Consider the following 10,800-nt stretch of genomic DNA (forward strand, 5'->3'; position numbering starts at 1 on the left):
GACAATACAGCACAGAGACAGAGGCAATAACGAAACCGAGATAGCAGCCTGACATTCTGCTCCCCTCAAGGCCCCCTCCCAGTTCGCAAGGGGGCTGGCCTGTCCGGGTAAGCAATGTGAAAGGCGTCGACGAGGTCGGGGGCGGAGACATCCCGTGCGCGCACCCATTCGTCATAGGCAGGGGGGAAATGTTTCCAACGAACTAGATATTGCAGATTGCCATGGTGAATACGGGAGTCAAGGATCTTGGAGACTTCGAAGTGTTCTTCCCCCCCCACCATGATGGGTTGCGCAGGCGGTGGGTCCGGATGCCACCGTGGAGAAGCAACATGGGGTTTGAGGAGGCTTATGTGGAAAACAGGATGCACACGCCTCAAGGATTTGGGGAGAGCCAGTTCCACTGTGACAGGGTTTATGACCCGAGTAATGGGGAAAGGGCCAATGAATTTGGCGCTGAGCTTATGGCACGGTTGGGTGGAACGGAGATTTTTGGTGGAAAGGTAAACCAAAGCACCCACTTGCAGATCACCCCCGGGGGAGCGATGTTTGTCAGCTTGCGCTTTGTATTTACGTTTGGCCCGGTCGAGGTTGCTAACGAGCCAGGGCCAAGTGGTACGGAGGGCGTGTGCCCAGGAGGCAATGTCGGGGTTCCCCTCCCCCTCTACATCATCTGTAGGAGCGATGGGACTGAAATCTTGTCCATACACAGCAAAAAACGGGCTAAAACCTGTGGATTGATGCATGGCATTATTGTAGGCATATTCTGCTAAAGGTAACAGTTCCACCCAGTTATCCTGGTGGTAGTTAACATAACAACGCAAATAACATTCAAGTACAGCATTGACACGTTCAGTTTGACCATCAGTTTGAGGATGGTATGCACTAGGCAATCCCTGTTCCACCCCCACCAACTTGAGGAAAGCTTTCCAAAACTTAGAAACGAAACCACTTCCGCGGTCACAAATTATTTTACGCGGAAACGAATGTAAACGAAAGATATGCGTCACGAAGAGGCGGGCCAGTTTCTGAGCAGAGGGGATCCCTGCGCATGGAATCAAATGTATTTGCTTAGAAAACAAATCAGTAACAACCCACAACACAGTTTTACCCCCACTGAGAGGGAGATCAGTCATGAAGTCCATAGCAATCACTTCCCAAGGTCTGCTGGGCGTTTCAAGAGGTTGTAGCAGTCCCGGGGGTTTGCCCTGCGATCGTTTCGCAGCGGCACAAACGGGACAGCTGCGGATGAAGGAGTCAATGTCGGAACGCATTCCCCCCCACCAGAACTGTCTGCGCAATAAGTGAAGGGTCTTCAGAAACCCAAAGTGCCCAGCTGTTTTGGCTCCATGAGCTAAATGTAAAACGTCCTTCCGGAGAGCTTTGGGTACATACAATTTTGAGTCTTTGTACCAGGACCCCCCTTGTTCCAAAACACCAGGAGGTAGGGTATGAGCGGAACGTTCTAAAAGGCACTGGTCCCGAAGGACAGTTAAAAAGGATTCGGAGATGGGGATTTTGGAGGGAGCCCCCCCGTCGGTCATGGAGATCTGAGAAACAGTTATAGGGCTAGTGCTTACGTGCGGCGGCGCGCAGACTGCAGGCGGCTGAGCGGTCGGAGGGGTAGGAGGGGCGGGAACTCCGGTTTGTTGCGGTGGCGGCTGGGCAGCCGGTTGGGCTGGCGGAGCTTGCGAGTTAGGGAAGGTGTGCTGATGCTGGGATCGGGTTTGCACAGCCAGCATAGGTAGGGCCCCACGTTGCATAGGGGTGAACAGAGAGTTGGTGGGTCTTTCGAGTTTTACCGGATATTGTGGTAAACGGGAGAGGGCATCCGCGAGAACGTTCTGCTTCCCAGGGACGTGCTTCAGGGTGAAACGGAACTGAGCAAAGAACTCCGCCCACCGTTGTTGTTTCGCCGATAGCTTATGGGACCCCGTGAGGGCAGCTAGATTTTTGTGATCGGTCCAAACTTCAAAGGGTACTTTAGACCCTTCCAAGAATTGCCGCCATAAAGTCAGTGCATGATGAACTGCAGAGGCCTCTTTCTCCCAGATGGGCCAGTTTAATTGAGCGTGCGCAAATTTTTTTGAAAAGTAAGCGCAAGGGTGAAGAAGACCGTCCGGTCCTTGCTGGAGGAGAGCCCCTCCCATGGCTACATCGGAAGCATCGACTTGCACAATGAACATTTGATCTGGGTCTGGGTGCCGTAGCACCGGCTCCGAAGTGAAGAGGCGTTTGAGGGCCAGAAAGGCGGCTTGGCATTGCTCAGTCCATAGGATTTTTGCGGAGGGCAAGGCAGCCGAGCTTACTTTTCCCTTAGTTTTCAGCAGGTCCGTAATGGGTAGAGCCACTTGGGCGAAGTTAGGGATGAATCCCCGATAGAAGTTTGCAAATCCCAGAAATTGCTGTACTTGCTTACGGTTGGTGGGGGGAGTCCAATCGAGGACGGCTTGGACTTTGGCGGGGTCCATGCGAAGACCTTGGTGGGAGATGATGTATCCCAAAAACGTGAGTTTGCTTTGGTGAAATTCACACTTGGCTAGTTTAGCGAACAGTTGATGGTTACGCAGGCGTTGTAGAACTTCCCTGACCAGAGTCACATGCTCGTCCACAGTTTTCGAATAAATGAGAATGTCATCTAAGTAGACCACCACCCCACGATATAGAAGGTCATGTAGGATTTCATTGATGAGTTGCATGAAGACCCCCGGGGCCCCTTTTAATCCGAATGGCATTACAAGGAATTCATACATTCCGAAACAGCTAGAGAAGGCAGTGAGGTGTTCATCTCCTTCGCGGATACGGACTCGGTAGTAGGCTTCCACCAAGTCTAATTTAGAGAACACACGGCCTTCCTGTAATTGTCCCAAAATATCCGATATTAATGGGATAGGATAGGCGTTGGTCTGGGTAACCGCATTGAGATTTCTGAAGTCAATGCACAGGCGAAGGTCGCCCTCTTTTTTCCGGACGAAAAACGCGGGGGCCGAGTTTGGGGCATTCGAAGGGCGAATGAACCCTCTGGCGAGGTTTTTGTCCAAAAAGTCCCGGAGGACAGTGCGCTCGGAAGCGCTCATAGGGTAAATCTTACTTTTGGTTAATGTGCAGTCCTTTACTACTTCAATCGCACAGTCTGAGGCCCGGTGGGGGGGTAAGGCATCACATTCCCTAAGGTCGAAGACATCTTCAAAGTCCCGGTATACAGCGGGTAGAGCCGGTGGTACTGGGGCAGTAGAGGTTAATGCTGGAACGGGCGGAAATGGCAGAGCAAAGTTTTGCCGATGCTGGTCGCAGGTGGGACTAGCGAAAGAGATAGTGTTTGTTTCCCAATCAATACTGGGACTATGTCCTTTAATCCAGTTAATTCCCAAGACCACTTCAAATCGGATAGGGGCTATAGTGAAGTCTATTTGTTCCCAGTGGGAACCAATTCCCATTGCCACCCCTATGGTGCGGTGATCAACTGGACCCCCCTGGAATTGGCTCCCGTCCATTTGAGCAAATTGGACGGGGGCGGGTAAAGCCTCTGAGTCGGCTCTGAGTGCAGCAAACGTGGCTTCGCTTATGAGAGTGCGACAGCAACCGGAGTCAATTAGTGCTTTGACGGGGATTTGTGGACCTCCGTTAAGTTGTTGTAAAACTGCATCCACGTAGACGGTGGAGTCCACTTCTTTGATTTTGGTAGGAGCATTCGGTTTGATAGGAAGATCCTGAGAGGTCTGTGGAGATGCTCCATTCACCACAGACCGGAGCCGTTTTTTGACAAGTCGAGGGGAGATTCCAGGTTTAAGGCTGGAGAAATCCAAGGGTTTTCCTCATCCGAAGAGGGAAAGCTGTCCCCCAATGGGGCACTTGTAATCCGAGACCCGGCGGGGTCGTTGGAAGCAGGCAGGGAGGCTGGGTCCCCGGCATGGAGTGCAGAGGGTGTGGGCCTTCCCGGAGCTGCGCTGCGGGTGGCCGCGGTGCCTCTGCGTGGTGGACGACCTCGGGCGCGGGTTGTCGTGCTGGGACGAAATAATTCCTGGCGGCGTGGGCAAACGGCTGCAAAGTGGCCCATTTCTCCGCATGTAAGACAGGCACCCCTCTGAAATCGGGCTTCACGTTCCTGGAGCGGACGTGGGGGATTTCGTGGGAGGAGCAGTGGTGCCTTGGGTTGAGGCTTTTGGGTGCCCTTCTCCTTGTGCTTTTGACGGACGAGAGAAATAAAGCGGCGGCGGCTTTCCACTTCCTCGGCTAATAGGATCCAGCCTTCGAGGGTATCGGGATCGCCCCGCATGTAAGACCAGTTCAGAATGTCAGGATGCAAGGCTTCCCTGAAATGATGGATTAGGGTGGTCTCGGGCCAACCTACAATTTTACTTGCCAGTCGCTGAAATTCATCGGCAAATTCCCGAACTGTAGCAGAGCCTTGTTTTAATTGTAAGAGTTCCGTTTTGGCTCTTTCCCCCAGGAAGGGGTCCTCAAACCTCCTTCTCAGGGCAGTCATGAAGTTGTTGAGGGAACGAATCGCACGAGAGCGGGTGTCAAACTGGAGGACCATCCAGTCAGCCGCTTTGCCTGTCAGGAGGGAAGCTACGTACCGCACCCGGCTATCTTCCGTGGGGAAAAGTTGACCTTGTTCTCGCATATAACTGTCCACTTGATGCAAGAAACAAGGCAAAGTCTCAAGAGATCCGTCATACGTAGTCCTCAATTTGAGTTGCTTCCAAGGGCCGGGCGCGGGTTGACCCGGTTGCACGGGTGGTCCAGGCGGAGGAGCAACAGGAGCTCCAGGAGGCAAGGGTGGAGCAGGCACATTAGCAGGTGGTTGCACGGGTGGTCCGGGCGGAGGAGCAACAGGAGCTCCAGGAGGTAAGGGTGGAGCAGGCACATTAGCGGGTGGTTGTACGGGTACCCCCTGACCCGGTATCGGAACGGGCTGTCTCTGAGCTATCAGGGTTTGTTGTAATTGCCTGTTCTCTTGAAGCATAAGTTCCATTACTTCCTGGAGTTGATCAACACGGTCGGAGAGCTCCCGATTCTGGGCTCGTAAAAGATGAACCTCCTCACTTGGGCCACCAGTAAGATGAGGCTTACTGGTTCGGAAGCTCGTGGCCCATTGAGAGCTATCCCCATATAAATCCTCGTCTTCAGACTCATCTGAGTCTCGACGTCGGTCAGCCAAACGGCGTGCGCGTTGGGTCGCACGCGACGGGACAAACGCCGGGGAAAAAGTTAGACCTGATAGTCCCAGTACATAGTCCTTGGGGCGCGTGTCCACGTTCGCCTGATTCCTAATCCTTGCTGCAGCCGCCCTGGCTGCTTCCGCCGCCTCTCTCTCTCTTGCGACCCTAGCCGCTTCGGCGGCTTGCTGATCCGCAAGAACTTTGGCATTCTCAAGTCTTAGGGCAGTCTCTGCCGTAATGCGCGGCAAAAGTTCTGTCTCGAGGAGCAAGAGTATGGGGTCAGGTTCCCCGCCCAGCAGAGGTTGTACTCGAACCGCCAGTGCGGATGCCTCGGCTCCAAACGTCGGGGTCAAAACTTGAGCCAAGGTGGCTACCGGGGTGTCCTTTGTACATTCCACAAGGAGAAGAGCGGTGCTAATAGCGACTCGCTTGGCCTCAGCCTGGCAGCTGGCCGCATCCGGGATCAGGGAAAAACCCTCCGGCGGGGCTCCCGCCATGGTAGAAAGAGTTTGTCGAGAAATAAGATTATCCAAAAGTCCAGTTAATATTTGTAAATCCTCAGTCGCCAATCGGGCATCGTCCAGTAATTGATCCAAGTCCTGAAGATCTAAACGAGCATCAGTATCCTCCGATGTTAACATCCAGAGACGTCCTGTAAGAGATTGCCACTGCGCCTGTACCAGTCCCCTCAAGCGGCAAACCTCTCGGGTCGTCCGGAAAAGTTCAGCGATTAAGTCTTGTAACAGAGTAGGGTCCTCTGAGAAGGGTTCCAGGGTAGTAGATCACCTGGAGAGCTGCACAGCTCCCATCCAAGTGGCAGGCGAACCCCCCTGGGCTCCAGCCTGGCTAGGAGAACGGTGAAGATGAGTGATAGCTGTCATAATGTCAGCCCTTGGCCCACAGAACCAGAAATCACCACAAAGTCATATAGAGTCCAAACAGATGGCTTTTACTGATCAAATAGGCATACAGTGCAAACGAATAAAATGACAGCTATGAGAGGCTCACTAGCTGGGAGATATTATAAGGCAGGAAAGGCGGGAGATTACACGCATGAATACAGTTTCCCAGGAGCTGAGTTCCCAGGCCTAGGTATGCGACCTTGGGGGGCAGACAATACAGCACAGAGACAGAGGCAATAACGAAACCGAGATAGCAGCCTGACACAACATCACATTAATCTATCATTTTCTAGCACAAGAATGAGACTATGCCACCAGCCAAACTGGCATACCATATTTCTTTATGACAAAAAAGTGGGAACTTGGCAGTGCAAACCTTTGCTTATTCAAAAGGAAGATGGCAACATGAATCCACCAAATCATTCTAGGCACCCTGATTTAAACAGCCATATTTCTAGGAATTATTTATTCGTTGAACCTAAAATGCCTCTCTCCTGCTGAACATGCCACATTAATAAACCTTTTCACAAATTAAAATCAAAACAGAACAGTTTTAACACTAGTTGAGAAAGCATAATGGACCATTTCGACCTAATGTTTTGAGCTGCTTTCTGTGTGAAAATGTTTACCTGATTGTTTCTCATTCAACACCTGAAGCTCATGAATACCATTTTTGGTTTTCAAAAAGCAGTACCTTATTTTTTTGCTACTACCTCATGAACTGGCATTTATTTCTTCTGCTGAAACAGAGGATTAGCAGGACAATGTTTATGATCCCCTAGAATCCTCCACATTCTCTTTAGCAGGGGCACTGTGAAGCCAGCAATCCACCACTCCGTACCATAATATTTAGTTCCTCATCCTTGTGGCTAAAGGTTTTGCATTCGTCTTTGCTTTAGTCTACAGCATTGCTTTCAGCAGAACTTTCCAGTCTATTGAAAATATTTTAAATTCTATTACAGTCCTCCAGTTTCAAGCTCGAAGTGGCAGATGACGTGTGGAAATTAAGAATAACCCATCTATAGGCTAGAGCTGGGAAGCACTGACAGTGTAACCCTAAACAGAGTTGCTGGTGGAAACGGACGTCAAGTCGCATCCAGCTTTATAGTCCAATCTTAATCAGGTGTATCTGAAGGAGTACCTACTCTCATGTTAACCTGCACAAAGAATGCAGTCATCATGTGTAGCCCTGCTCGGTTATCTGAAAAATGTTGGGTGGACATAAAAGGCAGGGCGTCTCTTGTAGTGGCACCAAAGAGGGAAGAGCCTGGTTTTACAAACCCAAACTTTCTTTTTTCCCTGAAGACTTATTAATTTTTTTGCAAAGGAAAAAATAGATATTTGGGGGGAGCACTGAAAAAATTCCTGTGAAGTATTATTCTAAATGAGAAAATACTTCATGGGAATTTTTTCAGTGCTCAATTTTTATACCACAAGTTTTGTGCACGTTAAAACCTTGTCTCACAAAGTATTTAATATTCTAAGGTTAAATATGTTGTAAGACAAGGTTTTACTCACTCAAAATGTGTAGTATAAAAATGTGTAAGACTCTAAAGCATTAGATAATGAAAAATCCTGCGTCTACTGTTGACACACAAGGATGTTATTTAAATGCGAATAATTTGTACAATAATAGTACATTATTAAAGAATCCAATGTTATAAAGTTTAATTTAATATCCAAATATGCAGGTAGTCCTACCTTACTGTGACTTTTGAGTGAGTTTCTGTCCCAATAATATACTCTCTTGTTTACTACAGAATTTGGTTTCTAGCTTCAACTGTTTTCATACCTGTCAAATGGCAAAAAAATGAGATAAATGTACTAAGTAGAATAGGGTGCAGCAGTTTGCAGTTGTCTCTCTCAGTTATTGGGTTATTCTGCTTGTGGAAAACTAACACTGCAATACTAAGCAGAGTCCTACCCTTATAAACTTTCTAGGATTGCAGTGGCAATCATTTATACTATTAAACTATCTAAATATGCCAAGCAATATCGTTTTAAATGCTGTTAAAAGTATGCATGCTATATTGTTAAAGCAAAAAAACAAGTTGATGTTTGACAGTAAAGCTAAGTCTTGGATAAATTTCCATTTCCCCAACATTTCTGTTTTTTCTCTGCCCCTGCCTAACCCTAGGGGTGCCAACCTCCAGGTGGTAGCTGGAGATCTCTTGGGATTATGACTGATCCCCAGGCGATAAAGATCAGTTCACCTGGAGAAAATGGCCACTTTGGAAGGTGGACTCTATGGCATTATACCCCACTGAAGTCCCTCCCTTCCCCAAACCCCACCCTCCTCAGGCTCCACCCTCAAAATCTCCAGGCATTTCCCAACCCGGAGCTGGCAACCCTACCCTACCCCCTAGATTTTTCTGTGGTTTACAATTTCCATCTTCTTTTATATCTCTGGGTGACACCTCAATTATGGAACACTCTCCCAACAAGTATGCAACTGGCCCAGAGAATGCTCCATTTCCACAGCCTGCTAACTTGCATGTTCAGGCTGCTGATTATGCTGCTTTTGGTGAAGAGGGCAGAATATAAGTCATATAAATAAACAAACAAATGAATGAATAAATAAGTAAATAAATAAATAGACAATCAAAACCTAAATCAACACTCTTGCTTATTTACCATAGGTCATGTTGGTTTTAATGGTTTTTAAGATGTGTTTTCATCATGTATGCTTTCATTTGTTAGCCACCTCAATAGCCCTTATGAGGGAGGAAAGGCAAGGGTATAACTTCTGTTAAATATAAATAAATAGAGTTTACCTGTATAATGGAGATGGGAAAGCACAATGACATTGATCTTTGAACAGAGAAGAAAAGGCAACAGAAAATTGAACAGTGAATCGGTTCCGAGTTGATGCTGTCAATCGTTGACTTCTTTAACCTAAAGGAATAACAAAATCAATTTTAAAAAGTCACCTACTGGAAATCAGCATTTTAAAAAAGCGTATTACATAGGATACTCTTTGGAGACTAAGATAATCACACTGCAGAAATTATACCTTCTAACCAGTTAAATCTGCAAGCACAGCTGAAGCTTTTGTATGAACTGATTTTTTCTCCATCTCACCCTTTGCTATTGTCATTGGTAATGCCATATTTTATTCTGCTCTATGGACACTTCAGTTATGATTGCTTCAAAGCAGACCCAAGAGTCTTTTTATAGATCCTCGTGCACAGAAAAAAATTAAAAATACAGCCATTTCTAAGACGTGTATGCCGCCAGAATAACTGCTAGCTGTAACCAATGAAAAATTATCAGGATGATACTTTCTGGGTCATTTACGCACACTCGATTCCATTCAAAGAACTGAATGGGACAAGTTCACAAAACAGATCTCTTACCCTTTCCCCCCTTGCCGTCTCCCAAGCTCACTGAAAAACAGTTCCTATGTGTTGGGGGAACGAGGGGGATAGAGTGAGATGTGACAGAGGCAATGACAAAGGGAAGGAAAACATCAGAAGAAATAAGCCCTTCCCCTTTTACCCAAGGTGTTTAATTAAATAGATCAAGAGTTTGCACTGAAAAATGGGAGATTTCCTGCCAATTCCCCCTTCTAAGTCTGAGTGAATTTTAAGTTAGCATAAGTGAAGCCATCTTTATTTTCTGCAAGGTTCTTCTCTGGCCAAAAAATGAACCTTTGTAACCTGGCAAGTGATTCTGCTGGCTTTTCTTTTCTTAAAACACTAATTGTCAAAGACAAGGCATCTGTCCTTGAGTAATGATAGGGGGTATAGAGTATATATTTGACTAACCCTCCCTGCAGCTTTTAGAAACTAGATACAATTTCTAAACTGCATGTATTCGTCAATGCTTGCTTATGTCTAATTGGATGGGATAATTTTTCTTTTCTAGTTCTTCCCTAGTAACACTGTGATGTCATTAAAACTATAAAAGTTGTATGCATAATGAGCTCAGTGGAACTTCCCTGTCTTCAAGTTACTTAGACCAGGTGAACTTCTCAGCTTGAGCTTTTAGGTAATTGGTTTCCTTCTGGAACCTAATTTTCAACTGAAAAACTACCCTCCTGTAACTTCAGCCTATTAAATCTAATCTTGCCCTTTGGAGCATCTGAGAAGAAGCCCTTGTCTTCCATGTGACAGACAGCACTGAAGAGAACTGAAGAACACAATCATGTGTCCCCTCCGTTTTCTCTTCTCTGGACTAAACATAGCCAGATCCCTCAACCTTCCTTTGCAGGTTGTGTTTCAAATCCCCTCTCTTTGTTGGCTTCTGCTGAACCCACTCCACTTTGTGCAACCTAGAACTGGACACAGTATTCTAGATAAGGTCTGTATTAGCATGGAGCAGAGTAGAACGATTACTTTCTGTGGCTTGGATAAATATTATTAGTATTATAATCAAGTGCCATCAAGTCACAATTGACTTATGGCAACCCCCTCATGGGATTTTCAAGGCAAGAGATGAGCAGAGGTGGTTTGCTTCTGTACAGCAACCCTGGTCTTCCTTAGTGGTCTCCCATCCAAGTACTAACCATGGCTAACCCCTGCTTAGTTTCCAAACTCTCATGAGCTCAGGCCAGTCAGGGCTACTCAGGCTGCTACTTAACCATGCTTTTATTAATGCACGCTGCTGACTCATGCTCACCTTGTAGTCAACCACAAGACCCTTTCCACATTCCCCATCCTGAACCTGCATATTGGATTATTTTTGCCTAAATGCAGAAGTTCGCATTTGCCTCCTTTCATTTTGTTAGTTTCAGC

The 10,800-nt window shown here is 47.2% G+C and overlaps 1 protein-coding gene across 1 annotated transcript in view; it reads right to left on the reverse strand.

The window, feature by feature from the left end:
• TRAF3 (TNF receptor associated factor 3) overlaps window positions 1-8,906 on the reverse strand; it is a 58,480-nt gene extending 49,574 nt beyond the window's left edge. The window contains exon 1 of the mRNA XM_056851125.1: window positions 8,839-8,906. The gene's annotated coding sequence lies outside the window, so the exon portion shown is untranslated. The remainder of the gene's footprint in view (window positions 1-8,838) is intronic.
• Between the last annotated feature and the right edge of the window lie 1,894 nt (window positions 8,907-10,800).

Source organism: Euleptes europaea, chromosome 6 (genome assembly GCF_029931775.1).
Source record: "Euleptes europaea isolate rEulEur1 chromosome 6, rEulEur1.hap1, whole genome shotgun sequence".
NCBI classification, from domain to species: Eukaryota; Metazoa; Chordata; class Lepidosauria; order Squamata; family Sphaerodactylidae; genus Euleptes; species Euleptes europaea.